This window comes from Vicia villosa, unplaced genomic scaffold (genome assembly GCF_029867415.1).
Source record: "Vicia villosa cultivar HV-30 ecotype Madison, WI unplaced genomic scaffold, Vvil1.0 ctg.003522F_1_1, whole genome shotgun sequence".
NCBI lineage: Eukaryota > Viridiplantae > Streptophyta > Magnoliopsida > Fabales > Fabaceae > Vicia > Vicia villosa.
This window is the reverse complement of record NW_026706228.1, coordinates 1-19,412: the sequence shown is the minus strand read 5'-3', so window position 1 is coordinate 19,412 and position 19,412 is coordinate 1.

Here is a 19,412-nt window from a genome sequence, read left to right as displayed (position 1 = left end):
CTATATATATATATATATATATATATATATATATATATATATATATATATATATATATATATATATATATATATATATATATATATATATATATATATATATATATATATATATATATATATATATATATATATATATATATTGGAAAGTATCGAAAAGGACAACCTTGCCACCAACGGTCATGATCCCGTTTCGGTCTAATCAAACACTCAAGTATCCTAAAAAAAGAGTCATAACCATTGCCTACACTAGAATCACGCGTCAAATTCATCCCACGAAGTGTGTTAGTTATGAGAAGAGCATTCAATTGAATGCGCATGTTCCCAATGTAGCCAACTTTCTCTAAAAATATTTCCACTTCCCTTAATAGCTCGACTACTCAGTGGATGGTCAAGGGCAGCTGAGCCACACGACCCTTGTAGGTCCACCCATTCCTTCGTCTCAAAAGCATTCACATTCGGATAAGAAAATCTTGATGCGATCATGTTCCATACTCCTAGTTCTATAACAGAACATTAATGTCCTGTTTGCCCTCAAGTTTTAGGTACGGCAACTATGAGGTATTGTGTTCTTTGGGTGTGAGAACTCTCAAGAATTTCTCCTTGAGGTTAAGATGTATGAATGTTGTAGATAAACTACTTTTATCCTCGATTCTCAAGCAATATGAAACCATTTTGGTCAGTCCGAAATAATTTCCCCATATTCGAGACTAATGGACATTGGTAGGATATTCGAATTCTCACATACGGCCCCAATGTTCAATTATAGTACCAGGACTAGGGAACGAGATCGTAGCAAAATAATAAAGAAACTAATAGTTTATAAAAATATGAATTTATGAGCGAGTCATTTTTGAAAGTCCTCCTAGACACACGATGGTAACATTATTGCAATTATAAAAATGTGAAAGAAATATATGGTCTTTGTATCTATATAAATATAAATAATATAGAAGTATCATTGTTTAACAGTATGATATAAAATATTTACAAAACATAAATAATATTCAAGAAAAAGTTACATAAATAGAGTAAGTGGACCCAATGTGTTGAATTGAGTTGCAGTTGACAAATATGATAAGTATATATTAATAGGAAGCAGGTAGGTAGCTAGTTATTGGGGTTGTTGATTCCATTGCTTGGTGCAGATGGAGGAACTGGCCCCTTAGGAAGCATGTCCAGGATTAATGTCCCGTATACTTTTCCACCGCCTACTACTAACACGTGTCCTTTCTTCTCCGGTATCACTCTATCGCTGTGAAATTCATGGTTGGAGGTTGCTGAGAGCTGGCTGAGATCATTCAAGGGCCTAGCAAACGATGAAGAAGATATTAACAAAATCAGCAGAGAGAGTAGCACAGTCGCTGCAAGATGTTGGTTTCTGTGTAGGTTTTCCATTATGAATTGATGGAAGCAAAGAGAAGAGATGGCAGGTTTAGTTTTTATGGATCTGTGTGTGGTTTGGTGAATAAGGATACTTATATAGTATGTGTATGATAAAAAAAATAGCATGGAAAAGTATCATGTTGTTAAATTCTATATCATGCCAGCTTGGTTTATTGGGTGGAAATTATTGACAACGTCAGAACAAAGACAATGAATTATATATAGTAAAACAATAAACTATGTTGAACTAGTCAATGAATTATATATAGTAAGACAACGAAGCTAAAGTTATGCTAGTATACTCCGTTAGAGTGTGTTTGGATGAAGCATTTTAACGAGGGAAAGTAATGTTTTGAGGGAATTTAAAATAATTTTATCAAAATCCATTGTTTGGATACAAAAATGAAGAATTTTTAAAATGATGGAAATTTATGGAGTATTTCATCTAAGTTAAATTTAATCATTTTGAAATGACACAAAAAACCAAAGAATTTGAAATTCCTCTCATGTTCCATAGAATGTATTTGTTATTATTATTTCTTCAAATTTTACAAATTGGTCCTCATATTTTCCAAAATTATAAAATTGACACCAAAAATTTTTAAAAAATTGCAAATTGGTCCTTGATAATTTTTAAAATTTACAATTTGGTCCTTCAAATTTTTAAAAATTGCAATTTGGTCCCTACTTTTCAATTTTTTAATTTGGTCCAAAATTTTTATATTTTATAAAAAATGACCCAAAAAATCTAACAATGAATTACCTTAATACTTCATCCAAACAAAATCATTTAAAATGAATGGATTTCAATTGAATCATTTGAATCGCTTTGAATTTTAAATTCCCTTAAAATTTCTAATTACCTCATCCAAACACACTCTTAGGCTTCAACTAACAATCTTTTTAATGCATTTTTAATCTCAAAGATTGGTTAGAAATTAAAAATTGGGCCGTCTTGTAAATTTATTTTCTTTTTGTAGTCAATTTTATATTTAAATATTTAAAACTTTTAAAATTTTATAATTTTTTTCACAATATTATTTATAAAAGTTTTTATAATTTTTCTAATTAATTCAACTTTCTTTATTGTATTTTGAACTCTGATTAAATTTTGAGACTATTATTGCAATGTCTCAAAATTGAGAATCTTATAATTTTAAGTATATTTATAAAATATAAATATTTTAATATTTATATTACTCTATCAAAATTTTGAGAATCTTATAATTTTAAGTATATTTATAAAATATAAAGATTTTAATGTTTATATTACTCTATCAGTATAAATTGACACACAATTATAATTATACTGATAATTTGTGAGATTTATGAAAATAAAGGGTTGTGAATTATTTTATTATTTTACTACTTCAAATTTTTTTTATTAATTACAATATTTTGTTTTTGACATTGCACAAAATGTTTAAATAACTGATTTTTTTAGAAATGATACGAATTTTTCCATATACGCGTTTATACTTATATATAATTATTTTTTAATTAGATTCGTGTAAAATTTAAATAATATTTATTTTTATATTAAACATTTAAAAATTATTATATGGTTAAAATTTAAGATTAATTGTTCAGGGTCCATTTTTATTATTAGCCCTAAGCCTCTAAAAAGTCAGGACCGAATATATATATATATATATATATATATATATATATATATATATATATATATATATATATATATATATATATATATATATATATTTGTTTATAAAAAGAATTAAAGAATTTTGATGGAAGGATTTTCGAGAATTTCTTTTTATACTTAACAAAATATTTCTCTAGTTTGAGAAAATTCAAATTTTATAATGGATAAAGGTTTAGGAGGACTAACATAAATTCTTCAAATAAACTTTGTGTTCGAATATTTTGAAAATTAAAAATATTCATTTATGAATTTATAAAAAATCATAATTTTAAAAAATATTAAATATTTTATTTTATTTTGATAAATCTCCTTCCGTAAAACCCTTCATTTCTTCAAACTCCTAATCAAAACTTTAAAGTAATATTTATTATATTTAAATAGTATTCATTTTTATAAAATTATATTTAAAATCTCTGAAAATTATATTTAGTAATTATTTATTGTATTTAATTTATTTATTTTTTATGAATTTCTCTGGCAATTCAAATTGTTTTTCGCGTTTCTTAAACTTTGTGATTCTTCATCTTTAATTTCCTTAAATATTTATTATTCTCTGTTTATTAAAACTCTCATTCACGCCATCTATTGATTTTCCCTTCTACCACCATAAAAATTACAAAAACTTCAAAAAAAATTTAAAAGACTTGAAGCTCAAACAACACTTCACATTTCACATCATTAGAACATCCTTAGACAAACAAACAAGCTGAAGCAGAGAACCGAGTAATTTTAAGAGGATTGAAGCAGATACTCGAAATTTCTAAGAGAAATTGGACATATGAACTCCCACATGTTCTCAGACATAACAAACTAAACCTTATTCAACAGCTTTGCGACTCTCATTCGAACGACTTATGAGACTAAAGTCGTCATCCCTGTCAAAGTAAAAAAAGCTTAGCTAGAGAACAACACACCCTTTGTCATAAAAGGGTAACACTTAAGCGATTAGGGATGAGGTATACTTCCTAAAAGAAAGAAGGACATCCACTATTCTCATAGGCGTCATCGTCAAGCATGCTGCGATGGCCAAATAAAATAAGCGATCCTGATCCCGTGAATTTAAACTTGAGGATCCCATGTTAAGAAGAACCGAAGGCAGAGGAAAAAAAGTTGGAGAAGGGACACTCGCACCCAATTGAAAAGGACCGTACTTGATCAGGACTATCATAGAAAGCTGAGCCTACACTTTATAGACTTTGACCGGGGAGCCCATCCCAAGGATGTGGAATGGTGTAAAACTCAAATGATATTTCAGCTAAGTATTTTAAGCTCACCCAAGGATTGTAATTAATTATCTTCTTATGTAATATTTTAACATGAATGATATGATGTTCTTTGATCAAATTTTATGAATTTTTATTATGGAAATCAAGGTACGAGATTATTATGATGAACTAAGCCACATTTGGGACACCTCCTCTTTGTAGTTATTATGATTAATTTTTATTATGGAAATCTAGGTGATGAAGCTTGGGATACATCGACCTCAAACCAGCCTCAAACATTTAGGCACAGTCCTCAATGACGTCACAACTTACACAAGTTCTCAACGGTGGGACGAGTAAAGATGAAGCTGGATTTTGGAAGACAGATTTTTGTTTTTTTGTGGTGTAATGGTTAATTACTCTGTACTTCTACTTAAAAACTTGGTTCTAATGATTATGGTGTTTTCTCATGTTATGGGTGTGTATGTTCTAACATACTAACCTTGCATGACTAACCTTGTACATGTTATCTTCTATGCATGCTGACTTCTTTGAAGGACTAACCCTTTGCCAAATTATGGCAAAAAAAGGGGGAGTAATGATGAAAGGTAATGTATTTGTTATGTGCATGTAAACCTTGTGATTGATTAGTACTGAATGATTAGGAAGTATTGATGTTATGCTCCATGTTAGAGCATCGAGCAAGACATTTGACCCTTGTATATGTATAAACATGTCTGATTGTTAGTATACTTATGTTAGTAGATTTTACATATCCTAATCATTAACTACTAATTATTTGGGTTTTGCATGACTAAGTTGTGAATGATTGCATGCTAATGATTGTTAGTTAGTAGGATATTATGCTACTACCTATGTGCTAACATGGTACATGCTTGACTAAGTCTGTGAATGATTGCATGTTGAATTGTCTGTTTGGTTTGGTTAAACTGAATGGATTACGTGTAAGCATCTGATCCTGATGCTACTAACTTCTACTGTTGTTGTTGTGCTTAACTCTGATAATGGAATAATGTTGTTGCTGAATGAATGCTCGGATGGATGTCATTGATTCTACTGGTTGTCACCTATTCTGTTCTGAACAAAGTGATATATCTTGTAGATTTGAACAAAGTACTATATCTTGAAGAGTTGTTTTGGTACAATTTTCCAAAGGAGGAGATTGAAATTCTTTGTGGATTGGTCATTTGGATTGGCTGGATTTTGCAAAATAACAACATGAAGAAGTGTTCAAAGTGTTCAAGGTTTATCTATCTTGCTTAAGCTATATGGGACTGTAGAAGGGACACATGTTGGACACGATGTTACAGAATGTGCTTGATATATGGGTCTTCGCTTAAGAGACTATACTATTGCGTTTTGGAGAAGATTATGCAGAAGATTTGTAAAATATTTTATTGATTTAACAATATGACTATATGATTTATTGACAATTGTGAAGATCAAATTAGATTTAAAGAGATTTAAATTTGAATTTGTAACAAACCAAATCATATCTTTTTTGTTGGATATATTCAAGGAACAAATAAAATATCCAACAAAATATGCATTATTTCTGGACTAAATCAAATCTTAAATCCATGAAGAAAAGCATAGAAGAATTATGCTATATAAGGAGCTCACAACCTGCATTGGAATTCAAGCATTCACATTAACAATCTTAGAGTGCTAGGTTTTGTATCTTATATTCCATGCTAATTCCCCAATAAGATTGGTGCATAATTTTGATGTACACCTCTATGTTTCTGCAACTTTGCATAGAAGATTTGTCTAGTTGAGTTGCAAGATTCAACATCTCTCATAATTTTGATGGAGGTTGATCACTAGGATTTAGTGATTGTAATCCAAACACTAACGTGTTGGTGTTTGAGAAAAAAAGTGAGTGGGTTCTCATATTTAGGGGAGACTTAAATAGAAAGTCATTTGGTAGTGTTAAAAAAAGGCATACAATGAGAAAAAATATAAGAAGTATGAAGTTGTTGTGTAAGCCTCTTCCTCCTTACATTTCTTTTTCATTGCTTCACAAACTAGATGAACTTCAGAATTGATTCTTGTTCCATGATTAGTTTCAATAAAAGATGCGTCTTGAAAATTTATAATATATCTTTTTCATTGCTCACAAATTTATAATATCTGGTTTTGTTGTATGATGTTGTTTGAGTTTATTATATTCTATGTAGATTGTTTGTTTCACTAACTCTCACTTAAAATACATTCATTTAAATTGATATAGATACTATAATCTGAAAATTAAATTGTATTTGAAAACCATGGTTTGTTTATGTTGGTTTTCAAGAATAGCTTAATTTTCAGATTATAGACTTCTTCATCAATTTGAAAGCTTGTATTTCGTTAGTGAGGTGTATGGAAACAGCGAACTTACAACCACACCATACTTAACAACATTATGATCCGCCTGATGGTACATTGGTACCCATTTTCCAGCCGTTGTGAAAGGGGTTTTCCGTAGTAGTGTTCGTTCCTCCGTATTCGAAGCATTCACAGTTGCATAAGAAAAATTTGATACGATCATGTTCCTTACTTATGGTTCTATAATGGAACATTAAGGTTGTGTTTGCCCTCAAGTTTGAGGTACGACACCTACGACGTATTGTGTTCTTTGGGTGTGAGAACTCTCACGAATTTCTCTTTTAGGAAAGGTGCCTCGTTGGGTTCAGATGTATAAATGTTGTATCTAAACTACTTTTATCCTCGACTCTCAAGCAATATGAAACCGTTTTGGTCATCCTGGAACAATTTCCTTATATTCGAGACTAAGGGACATGGTGCGAACTTTGAATTCTCACATACGGACTCAATGTTCCATTATAAGCTAGGTCTAAGGAACAAGATCGTAGCAAAACCTTTGGATGCAGTGGTGAATGCTTCCAATGCTACAAAACGAAGTGGATTAGCACGTTTAGCATTGCGTCACTCAAGTCAATGAAATATTTGAGAAACAATCTAGAACAAAAGTGAAAAAGATATATGAAATTGGCACTAGAGGAGATTATATTTAGTGAGTGGTTAAAACCACTCTCATTTAACCAGATGTATTGTGTTGATTGTCGTTCCTTTAGATCTAATGATGGAAGATGGTCGAAGATCGAAATCGCATGTTTCATATTTGGTTGAGGTCACACATGCGCTTCCTTGTCGTCTACATCTTTAATATTTAATATTAGACCTGCAATTGAGTCTATATATATGGGTCTTGCATACGGTACAAAAGTATTAGAAAAACTAATCGAAAAATATGGCCCTTACTATTTATTGTGCTCTCTCCTTCTAATTTGTTAAAAACTAAAACAAATTTGATATAATTGATAAAGTTTTTTTTTTTATCAACTATAACTTTTCTATAAAATGGTTAAAATGTCATATAACTTATTATAGAAAAAAGAAGTGAGACACTAATATATCTGTCGGTTCAACACATACAGAAACTAATAGTTTATAAAAATATAAATTTATGAGCGGATATTTTTTACTAATGTTATTGCAATTATAAACTAAATGTGAAAGAAACATATGGTCTTTGTATTATATGAATATAAATAATAAACAAGTATCATTCTAGAACAGTATGATATAAAATATTTACAAAACAGATATAGTATTCAAGAAAAAAATTCAGAAATAGAGTGAGTGGACGCAATGTGTTGAATTGAGTTGCAGTTGACAAGTATATATTAATAGGAAGCAGGTAGGTAGCTAGTTATTGAGGTTGTTGATTCTTTTGCTTGGTGCAGATGGAGGAACTGGCCCCTTAGGAAGCATATTCAGAATCAGTGGCCCGTATACCTTTCCGCCGCCTGTTGCAAATTATTAATGATAATTAATAATATGATTGTGTTCCAAAATGACAAGGAAAAATATGTTATGATTTGGATTTTGAATTCGAAGAGTGGTAACTCTTCATGGAATGTTGCAACTGTTGGTGAACCATGTTGTGGGCCAAAAGTCATAACTCTTGGAAAAGAAATTGTTTCACCAAGGGTCGCTACCTTGTGAAACAATATCAGCATGGCCTATAAAATCATAACTTTGGATTCAGAATTCTCAATCAGAAAAATTGCAAATCCTCTAGAATAATTCCAGAGCACTCTTCGCTACATTCGAGTTTTCGCCGGTCTTGCGCAAACTCGAGAAGGCTGAATTATCCTGGGTATTCCTGCGTAGAAACTCCAAGACAAATCGGGAGTGCTTGAAATACTATAAGGAAAGTGATTTCGTTCACGATTCTAGCCTCGATTCCATTCGGTTTCAATTAATTTTTCTAACAATCTTATAGTATCTCAAAGGATAACGACAATCGAGGCTTCCGTTTTCAAACATCAAAGGATGAACTGTTGTGACATAGACACATCCTAAACACACGAAGAACTATTATAAATTCGGGTATGTTTTATTTTTCTCTTGAAAAAAAAAAAAAAAAAACTAAAGCACCGTAAAATTATAACACCTAGAGTATTATAATTTTTCGGAATAATTAAATCGATATTACACTATTTAATTAAAGATCACCAATTACTTTAAATGACTTATGTTATGTTGATCATTTGGCAATCACAAGCGAAATTCTATTTACTGTGATTATAATAGTTTTCATGTCGTATCGATAATGATTACGATACTGCATAATACTTATATTGTGGCTGATAGTAAATGACTTTATATACGTTGGAGAAAGCTTGACAATAATTCAAAAAGTATTGTATTATATACAAGAAAGGTAACGATAAAAATCAATCTACATATTTCTTACTTTTAGAAACTAAGCAAAATGCATAAAAGTGTTGTATATATATACATATATAGATTTCAATCTTCATTATTGAATGACGTATATAATTGTACCCGTCATAGTGTTAATAAAATAGTGTTAATTGTATTAATAAATTTCTTATGGTGAATGCTAGAAAGAAACGGAACTAATATGTAAGTTACAATTCTCATCATTATTCTCAGAGAATTAATTCTCTTGTTGTTAAAATTAATTCATCCATCAATAATATATGTATGCTTGTGCTATGGATGTTAATGGTAATTAAATTAAGTTAAGCAAATACGTGATTTCTGTTTATATCCTGTACATAATTTGTGTTTGAATAAAAACTGTGATTAAGAAGAAAAAAAAAAAAATCTACATTTTCTTGCTTTTATATGAATCATGAAAATATATAATTGAAAATGGATTTCTTTTAAAAATAGTGGTTTCGGTGAAAATGATCTGAGAATTTGGAATTAAATTGTTTGATTCAAAAGTTAAATATTATTAATATAAATTGATATTATATTTTGAGATGTGGAATTTTGAGAATTTTATCATGAAAGATAAGGAATTCGAGATTCTCACAAATGAAGAACCTCATGAGGAATGTTCTATATGGATTAAGTTAGAGAGTCCAAAAGATTAAGGATCTAAAACTGGACAAAATAGATTCTCGACTTATTTCTCTTGTGTAGAAGGAAATAGTGAGAGTTTTGTTCGTAAGATTTCTATTATTTTTCAAGTGGAAGATAATCTTAATATTTACAATGAAGATGGACTTTCAAAGGACTCCTCTTGGAATGATGTTATCCAAGAAGAAATGGATTTGAGTATGTTAAATCATACTTGGGAATTTGTCGATCTACCCATTGGATGCAAGTGTTTGTTTAGAAAGAAGTATCATAGTGATGGTACATTAAACATCTACGAAGATAGATGATTAACCAAGGGTTTTAGACAAAATGAATGTGTTAATTATTTTAACACATATGTACTAGAAGGAAGCACAACGAAATTTATAATTTTGTTTGCTTTGACTTCCTAGCATGACCTTATGATTCATCAAAAAGGATGTCAAAACGACATTCCTAAATGAATATCTCGATGAGGAGATTTACATAAAAAAAAAAAAAATAAAAAAAATCATAAGGTTATGTGCTTCTTGGTAATGAACAACTAGTGTACAAGCTTGTTAAATCCTTGTATGAATTAAAACAAGCACCGAAACAATGACATTAAAAGTGTGACTTTGTCATTGTAAGATTCTCCGATTAAGGAGGAACCACACAAGTTAGGGGGAGAATTTTCAATATTATCAAAACAAGAATTCAAAGAGTTTGTCATCATCAAAAAGGGGGAGATTGTGAAGAATACATCTTATATTTAGTTTTGATGAAGACAAAGGTTATCAAATAAGAAAAGGATCTAAAGTGTCATGTACATCAATGTTGTGGTTGATCAAGAAGGTTGAACATAGAAGTTCAAGAGAAGATTTGAGAGAAGTGAACATAACTAAGGTACTCATTGCAATTCATACTATTTATTTTAAATTGCTCATAATTTTATCTCTCACTTCATCTAAAAACCTTCTTGCATCATCATGCATGATTATCTAAAAATCTTCTTCATCTACATCTTGTGACAAGTGTTTGTGCACAAAGTTGTGTGAGAATATTGTGATATTCTTTTGTCTCTATGTTGATTACATGTTGATCATTACCGAGATTAGTTGAATCTTAGAAACAAAGAGGTTTCTTGATTCCACATTCAAGATGGAAAATCTTGAAATAGTGGACACTCTTTTTGATCAAAGTAAAGCGAAAGAGTGGGGGTTAAAGACATATTGAGAAAACTTCCACATTCGAGATGAAAGATCTTGGACTAGTTGACACTCTTTTGGGATCAAAGTAATGCGAAAATAGTGGGGGTTATGAACTTAGTCAAACATACTTTGTTGAGAAAGTTCTTGATAAGTTCAAACCGTCAATTTGATCTTGGTGTCAAAATAATGATGGAAGAGTTGTGGATGGATTAGAAAATGCAAGTGAAATTGGTTATCTAATGTAATGTATTAGACCCGGCATAGCATTTGCAATTAGTAAATGAGTAAATTTACTAGCAATCCAAATGGTGAGCATTGGAAGGCCATCACAAGGATTTTTCGATCACAAGTATTTTTGATCACAAGGATTTTGATTATCTTTTAAAAAAAAATCAAAGTCTAGATCTCCATTATGGTAGGTTTCCTGCCATATTAGAAGGATATACCAATATGAGTTGGATATCGAGTGTTGGAGATCATATATTTACAACTAAGTGGATATTTACACTAGTTGGGGGTGAGATTTCTTGGAAGAGCAAGAAACAAACATGTACCACTCTCTTGACTATGAAGCCATAGTGTGTGGATCTCGCTTCCACTGGTCAAGAAGTTGAATGGTTGAAGGACCTTCTGTTGGAAGTTCCATTGGCTAAAGACAGTGTTTCAAAGGTGTTAACACAATGTGATAGTCAAGCCAATTTATCAAGAGAATTCAGATATGTGTAAAAAGAAAAGTCTGGGCACTGAGGCCTTAGATATTCTTTCGTGAGAAAATTGATTAAAGATGTAATCATTTAATTCACATATATACGATTGATCTATAATTTGAATGTTTCATTTACTAAACTATTGGCCAGAGATTTAGTAAAGACAATCTCAAAAGGTGTGAGGTTGAAACTCCTTGAATAAGTGTTCCAACAATGATAGCAACCCAATCTGAAGTTAATACATCTTAACCTAAGATTCAATGGGTAACAACAAGTCGTTGATTTGGAAGTTGGTGCAACATTTTGTGACAATGTTGACTATTACATAATTGAGGGTTGAGTTTTTTAAAACTCTTAATGAAGTTCTATATCGAGGAGGATATGTATCTCAAGAAATAGATACAAACTGAATTTCACCTATATGAATTTCAAGATGGTGCCGTCTTAAAGTGAGAGTTGGAGTTTCTCTCATGAAAAATTCATGAAAACAGGAAAAGCACATGGCCATAAATAGTGCTAGGCGAGATATGTAGGCGAAGAACCTTTAAAGAGTGTGTGTATAGTAACGCCGGTCTGATCACATGGGATAACGGTTCAAAGCATAGCTACCTAACGTTCCGATTAGGCTTTGCGTTGTCTTTACTAAGGTTAAGTTCAAATCGAAAGATACCTAACTGTATTAACACTCTTTTGCTTTCTATATTCTGGAATTAGACTTGTCATTATTAGAACAAATGGGGGATTGTTGCAAATTATTAATGATAATTAATAATATGATTGTGTTCCAAAATGACAAGGAAAAATATGTTATGATTTGGATTTTGAATTCGAAGAGTGGTAACTCTTCATGGAATGTTGCAACTGTTGGTGAACCATGTTGTGGGCCAAAAGTCATAACTCTTGGAAAAGAAATTGTTTCACCAAGGGTCGCTACCTTGTGAAACAATATCAGCATGGCCTATAAAATCATAACTTTGGATTCAGAATTCTCAATCAGAAAAATTGCAAATCCTCTAGAATAATTCCAGAGCACTCTTCGCTACATTCGAGTTTTCGCCGGTCTTGCGCAAACTCGAGAAGGCTGAATTATCCTGGGTATTCCTGCGTAGAAACTCCAAGACAAATCGGGAGTGCTTGAAATACTATAAGGAAAGTGATTTCGTTCACGATTCTAGCCTCGATTCCATTCGGTTTCAATTAATTTTTCTAACACCGCCTACTACTAACACGTGTCCTTTCTTCTCCGGTATCACTCTCTCGCTGGGAAGTTCAAGGTTTGAGGTGTTTGAGAGCTGGTTGAAATCATTCAAGGGCCTAGCAAACGATGAAGAAGATATCAACAAAATCAGAAGACAAAGTAGCAGCGTCGCCGCAAGATACTGGTTTCTTTGTAGGTTTATCATTATGAACTGATGGAAGAAAAAGATGGCAGGTTTAATTTTCGTCGATTTGTGTGTGGTTTGGTGAATATGGATACTTATGTTATATAGTATGTCTATGATGGAGAAGAGAATGAGAGAAAGAGCATGGAAAAAGTATGTGTTATTAAATTCCATACCATGCCAACTTGGTCAATCTGGGTGGAAATTGTTGACAAAGTCAGAACAATGAATACTACTGGTTAAGGAAATAGATTCACAGCATAAACTATATATATCACAGTTCTATACCATGCTGAACTAGTCAATAAATTATATATAGTAAGACAATGAAGATAAAGTTATACTATTATACTCCGTTAGACTTCAACTAACAATCTTTTTAATGCATTTTTAATTTGAAAGAATGGTTGGAAATTAAAAATTGGGCCGTCTGGTAAAAATATTACACTATATACCATTATGAAAACAGTATATATATATATATATATATATATATATATATATATATATATATATATATATATATATATATATATATATATATATATATATATATATATATATATATATATATATATATATATATATATATATATATATATATATATATATATATGAATTTGTTTATAAATAAACTGTTTTATGATGAATATTATTTAGAAGTTGAATGTGCAAATTAGTATTTTTTTTTAGTTTGAAAGAAAAACAGAAGTGTTTTATGATGTATACTATTTAGCCGTTGAAATTACAAATTAGTACTTTTTAGTTTGAAAGAAAAACAGCATGAAAAGTCAAGTGTTTTGTTAGTGTGAAAGATAGAAGTCAGTGTTGACTGACTACTATGGATGGTGTTGCACAGCACAGCCATGACATACTATAGTCACAATTTCCACCTTGCTTCCTCTTGACTATATTTGGCAAGCTCCATTATCCACAATTTATGTTTCAAACCAAAATATCTTTTATAGATAAAAATTAATCTTGCTTTAAATTCATTTTTGAACTTTCCATTTTGGTATTTTAGCTTTAATAAGGATTTATTCTTAATATTAAAACTCAGCCATACGATTTTTTATTTAAAAAATATTATGAATTGTTTTCCTCTTTAATTTTGATAAGGTCTCTCTCTCTGTGCTCATATAAGACTTCCATTTTGAATGATGTGGCATAGATGATTGGATATAAAATAAATTTGTTGTTATTTTGTACTATTCCGATATGGTTTCTAAGAAAAAGACATTAAATATACTTATATTTGTTGATATTTATTTATATTTAAAACTAAAAAATTCAGAAGACTTTTATTTATAAATTGATTCATCTTGATTGCCTTCGTCAGAACGTCAGTCAGTTGCTTCTGGTTGCTACAAAGCACAACTTCTAGTACTCCGTTCTGGACTTGACTTCTCAGAAAATAATACTTTGTCTCAATATGCTTGCTTATCTACTTTGATTTTCAGATCCTGCAATAGGTTCAGAAGCCACACAACTTGACATGCAGCTACAACGTCTGCAATGTACTCAGCTTCACACGTTGATAGTGCAACAACAAGTTGCTTCTTGGAACACCAAGAAATAGGACATCCCGAAAACTTAAACATGTATCCAGAAGTACTTCTTCTTTCTACTCTATCTCCACACCAATCAGAATCAGAGTAACTCATCAACTTTGAATCTGTCTTTCTTCCAGAAGGGAATAGTACTCCAAACTTCAGAGTTCTCTTGATATACCTCATAATCTTGATATCAACTTGGTAATGGGACCACTTATGTTTACTCATGAACCTACTAACCATTTCAACTACATAGCAAATATCAGGTATGGTATTACACAAATACCTTAGAGAATCAACCAACTGTTTGAAGGTTGTAGCATCCACATCCTCACCATCAGAGTCAGAATCCCATTTATGATTGGTTTTTGATAGAGTGATAGCAACCTTACAGTTCTACAACTTAAATCTCTTCAGAAGCTCAAGTTCATACTTCAACTAATGAAAAATTATACCCTTCTCATAGTACAATACCTCCATCCCTATAAACTATACTAACTTTCCTAGGTCAGTCATTTCAAACTCATTCATAAGAATCTTCTAGAACTTGATTATATCTTCTGGACAGATTCTTGTTAGCAATATATCATCAACATAGAGACACACCAGAATCATATTGCCTCCAGAATGCTATACATAAACACCATATTCCATCTCACATTTCTGAAACCCCTGCTTCTTGAAAAATGAATCGATCTTCAAGTTCCATGCTCTGGGCCCTTGCTTTAATCCATACAAGACTCTATGTAACTTGTACACCATCCCTTCTTGATTATTTTTCACAAATCCAGGAAGCTTAATCAAATTCATCTGAAAACCCATCTGACGCTGATGGCTTTCTTCTCCTTTGGAAGCTTAATCAAATCCCAAGTCTTGTTCTTGCTATAGCCTTAAGTTTTTATTTCATGGAATTTAGCCATACTTTCTTCTTGAGAGCCTCTTCAATACCCATGGCTTCAGAGTATACTAACATGGCACACTGAACAACTTCTCCTTCAGAGTTTACTTCAGTGTCCTATAACATATCAAACTCTGCAAACTTTCTTGGTATTCGTCTGATTCTTTGTGCTCTCTGAACAATATCAGATGCTTGACCACCTTTAGAAATTGGATCGTCTTAAGAAGCTCTTTAATTCTTCAGAAGTTCCAGCTTTAGAGTCATGACCGACGTCAAAGGTTGAACTACCTTCAGAAGCTCCTCCTTCAGAAAGTCCACCTTTAGAGTCATGATTACCATCAAATTAAAAATCTGGATCAGAATCAGATTCACCATCTGTCTCATCTTTAGAGTTTTTAGAATAATCTTTTAACTCTGACACTTCTGCAAAACTTTCAAGTTCTGACTTATCTTCAGAAATGAATTGAGATATGCTCCAATCTCATGCTTCTACCTCTTTTACAATGACATCTCTACTGACTTCAACTTTATTAGTTTATGGACAGTATAGCTTGTAAACACCTGTACTGTGATACCTGTTATACCCCAAAATTTGCCCACATATTTTTCAAGAAAACTCCAATCTAAAAATTAAGGGTCTCATATAATCATGGATTTTTATTTCAACAAATATCCTGACATATGAAATACTTAGTTTTTAGAATTTTTCTTATACAGTAATTTGGCTTGCAGTTGAATTTATTCTTACGCAAACGCCAAATACTGTTTATTACTTCACACATACTATTTATTTATTTACAGATAAATAGTACTGACACAATTGGTACAGAGTTAAATCTTTTTGCAGGCGCAGAATCAGGAAACTCAGACTGTACTGGTAACAAGTAGATTATTATTATCTTTTGTTTCCCACTAATTTTTGTACTATATTCCATTATTTTCAAAAATCTTTTCAAATCTCTTTTTCAAAAAATCAAATCTCTCTTTTTCCCAACACTATCTCCACTTTCTTTCAAATCTTACTTCCACTCAAATTTTCCTTTTGTACGGAATCACATCATTCCCCAACGTCTCTTTCCTTCTTTCCATTCTATAAATACCTCTCATTTTCTTCCATAAAATCTCACATCAAATTCCAACTCATCTTTCAAATTCCTATCTCATATCTATTTTCTCTTCTTCCCTGACAAGAATGACAAAGTGGATAGAGACACTGTTTCTTACAGTCATCACCATTGCTACGGTGATCATGACTTTCTTCTGCCTGCATAGTCCTGAAGAGTGTGGACCTGCAATGGTTGCACTCCCAATCATCTACATGTTATTGTTCATAGCATGGGTCATTAATCGTCATTCTTAAAATTTGCCGTATTTCTTATTTCTTAAATGTACCGTTTATTCGTCGTACTGTTCAATATAGTATGTGATATTTGTACTGTCAGTATTAAATGTTGTACTATTTGTCATAATATTGCTTAATTACTCAGATAATATTTTGTGTGTTTTCTGCCAGTCAAATATTCATTTTTCTGTGCATTAAATGATTTTCAGGGTTATTATCGGTAATTTTGCCCGCATACCGTAAATATTAGTTATTTATTATGTCTGTGTTTTTCTAACAAGTCATGTAAATAAACTTTCATTTTTCACATAAAACAAAAACAAAAAACAACAAAAAAGAAAATTAACTTTGACTGTTGATTTTTCACTCTAACTGCTACATCAATACCTGAACAGTCAGTTGACAGCCAAACTGCTGGCAGTACAATTCTCAGTGTTTTGTACCATCAATCAAATAAATATTTCACAATTCAAAATTCCAAGATTTTTGTTCTAGAAGTCCTCTGAATATCACGCGATTAGCAGAGACTCAACACTGCACAAAAATCAGGTACGCTTAACTGTCTCCTACATAAACAGTCCCTGACTAGGGTTTTCTTGTTTTTACAGGAGAAACAAGTTTTTGAGAGCTCAAATGGATTTCATACACATCCATATACCTCAAAGTACCATCATACAAATTTTCAAACTTCAATTCACTCAGACGCACCGTCAGCAGCTCAAACAGTCAACAGACAACCCGTTTGACCAAAAAAGTCAACAGACAGTCAAAAATGAAATTTTTTGTCAAAGTCCATATTTTGTCAAAGGATTCATCATTTGATCATTGGATGATCAACATTCATCAAGGAAAGATCAAAAATCAACAAAATCCTAAGATTCAAAATTAGGGTTTTTGCCTGAAAAGTCAACTCAACTTTGACTGATCATAACTCTCTCATCCTTCATCCAAAAAATTCAAACCAAAGCTTGTTTTGAAGGAAATTCAATTATCTTTCAAATGCCATTGATCCCATGGTCATTGGATTCACCATTTGAAAAATATGATCAAAGACATTACAGGTCATTTTCAAAGTCAACAAAAAGACACTTTTTTCAAAAGGACACACAAGGAGATTCAAATATCATTTTGACATGAGACCAAAGGCATTGGTTAGAGGACTCTTTGAGGTTTCCAAAAAGTGCAAGATCTCCTTCATATGACAAAAATTGAAGGATTTACACCTTGTTAAAGTTGGCTAAATTTTGGAAAATGCATGAAACCAACATTGTTCAAAATTGCATTTTTTCCAAAAGGGGCCAAGTTTTCAGCATTCAAACATCATTTCCATGATGATATGGGCCTCCCACGACCAAGACTAAGCCCATACCTTTTTTTTATCCATTTTTGCATGATTTTATCTTATTTTAAGATTAAAATTAAAAGGAAAATGCATGGATAAATGGTAGCTTACAATTCAAGCATGACTCATCAAAGAATCTCCATTTTTCTGCAGCCAAATGAAGTACAAGGCAAGTGCATTGAAGGAGAGCAAGACTTGGTCAAGTTTTCAAAGATTTTTAATATTTAAAAATCAAACTTTCAACAAAGCAATCAATGCTCTTAGCTTCACTTCCAAGCAGCCCTTGGCCTATAAAAGAAGTGGAATACATCAACAACAAGGAGACCCACGAAATATAGCAAGAGTATAGCAAGAAAACTCATCAAATCTCTCAAAAATTCCATATACTTTGTAATTTTCAAATTCAATATTCCAATCAATATCAATACCAAACAATCATTCTAATCATCTTCTAAGGTCATATAAAGTAAGAATAAACTCTTTGTGTGGTCCCATGAGAGTCGTATCACGTGCATAAGTGTTCTTCATATTCATACATAATCAATTTTCGTTTTCCTATATTTAATTAACCTCAATATAAACTAATCATTCTAATGAGTTCATGAGGCCTCATAGGATAGATCTGGGCTTTAACATGAGAGTTTCCACGTGAGGATAGCTCTATGCCATGAACAAGTGTTCTTGCATGCTTAAGCTTCAACCTCTTCGAATCCATAGATACAGCGCCCAAATAGCAAAACTAATACCACCATCGTGTTCAGGAGGTGATTTTAAGTAGATCTGGGTCCTTTATTTTTATTCATAACGCTTATTTTTGCAGGTGTGGGAAGCTACCAAAAGTTGTGTTTCTGACGTACAAATAGGGGAGGTTTAAAACCCCCGCTATTTGTTTAAAAAATAAGGCAGACGGAGGTTGAAGACGACCACGCGTCCAAGCGTGGTTCGTCCGTCAAAAGTTGACCTTTCTATCTGCACGCGTGGCAGATTTCCTTCTCCTCATTCGCTGGTCAGCCAGCGTGGGTCCCAGTGTGGACTTTGAATATCTGACTAATTATGTGCACTGATTCCCACATGGCTATCATGCTCCCTCATGATCTGAACCCTTAGATCAATCTCCAAGCCAATCCAACGCATCAGACAAGCAGCCCTATGCTATGGACTTCATTGATTTTCACACAGGATCAGTATCCTTTTTATATTTCTATTTTATTTTAATTTCTTTGTTAAATTAATTAAAAATAGTTTTAAAAATCCAAAAAATACACAAAAAATATTTTTAGACTTCTAAAATAATATATTATTTTCTGAAATAAAAATA